This window comes from Meriones unguiculatus, chromosome 21, assembly GCF_030254825.1.
Source record: "Meriones unguiculatus strain TT.TT164.6M chromosome 21, Bangor_MerUng_6.1, whole genome shotgun sequence".
Lineage (NCBI taxonomy): Eukaryota > Metazoa > Chordata > Mammalia > Rodentia > Muridae > Meriones > Meriones unguiculatus.
Window position 1 is genome coordinate 3,461,402 of NC_083368.1, and position 1,629 is coordinate 3,463,030.

Here is a 1,629-nt window from a genome sequence, read left to right on the forward strand (position 1 = left end):
CTTATTGTTCTTTTTAAAGTAAAAAAGAAAAGGCATGGAAACAGACCTCTGGATATGCTTAATGGGGGTCTTCCAAAAATGTTTAATAGAGCAGGAAAGACCCAGCCTGAGTCAGGGTAGCATAGCCAATGGGCTCCAGCAGTGGGCTGAATACAACGGAAAAAGTGAATGCGTGAGTGTCAGCCCTCATTTCTCCTGGCTTTCTGACTGCGTGGCTGTCTCGGGTTGCTGTTGCCATGATCTCCTTGCTGCGGTGCCCTGCACCCTTACACTAGGTACAAAAATAAACTTTCCTTCTTGAAAAAAATAAATAAATAAAATAAAGTAACAAATTTACAATTGAATTATCTTAACCAGTCAATGAATACATTTATTGGTTAAAAAATGACTTTGAAAATAAGTCAAAAGTTTTGAAAGACCAATGCTTTGGGCACAGTATCCTTTCCCTTTATATAATCAAGCACACAGAAGCAATGGGATATGAAAACCTCACAGAATTTATCTTATTGGGACTTTTCCATAATGAGGATGTCAAGGTAATGTGTTCTGTGTTGTTCTTGCTTTGCTATCTTGCAATTCTCCATAGAAACCTGCTCATTTTTTGCACCATCAGGAGCAACCATCTTAGTGAGCAGCTAACGTATCTTTTTTTTTTCTCAGCTACCTGTCCTTCATGGATGTCTGCTTCACTTCTACAGTAGCCCCCAAATTGATTTTAGACTTATTGGTACAATGCAACACTATCTCCTACAATGGCTGTCTGTCCCAGATGTTTTATGCCCATTTCTTTGGTGCAACTGAGACATTTATCTTGGTAGTGATGGCCTATAATAGATATGTAGCCATTTGCAAACCCCTTTATTACATGATCACCATGAATAGACAGGTGTGTTATACCCTTGTGATAGCCTCAGTTATTGGTGCTTTTATACATTCACTTTTGCACGTATTGGTAATTATCAGACTTCCCTTTTGTGGTCCCAATGAAATAGACCACTACTTCTGTGACATATTTCTTCTGCTGAAACTGGCCTGCACTGACACAAGACTCATAATTGTTATAATTATTACCACCACAAGGAGTGCTGTCCATTTTGATCTTTGTTGCCTTGCTAATTTCTTATATCATCATTTTGTCCAACTTGAGGACCCATTCATCCAAGAGCCGCCGCAAAGCCCTTCCTACCTGTGGCTCTCATATCACAGTTGTATTCATGGTCTTCTTGCCACTCATCTTTACCTATCTTCCAATGGGTGAGTCTGTTTGGATGACAAGGTGTTTGCTCTATTTTACACTATGATTGCTCCTTTATTCAACCCTCTCATCTACACACTGAGAAATATAGACATGAAAAATGTCATTAAGAAGGTGTGGTGCCAAGACAAATTGTTTGATGGAAAGTGAAGCCTAAGGTGGTGGAGTCTTTTTCTCAGTTTTGTCCTATCTACAGAGTAAAAGTGAACAATACAGCAAGATACCAAGATGGTGCATAGCCAACAGAATTTGCATGCCTCAAAGAAATAAGACCCCTTGCCATGGGGATTGTATACATGGATGAATCAATTAATTAAATCTTTTCTATTTTACATAAATAGAATTTATTTTGTATTTTATGATCCCAGACACAA

At 38.5% G+C, this 1,629-nt stretch overlaps 1 pseudogene; it reads left to right on the plus strand.

Annotated features, from left to right (window-relative positions):
• The first annotated feature begins 473 nt into the window (after positions 1-473).
• Positions 474-1,405, plus strand: LOC110544375 (olfactory receptor 4P4-like; annotated as a pseudogene).
• The last annotated feature ends 224 nt before the right edge of the window (positions 1,406-1,629 follow it).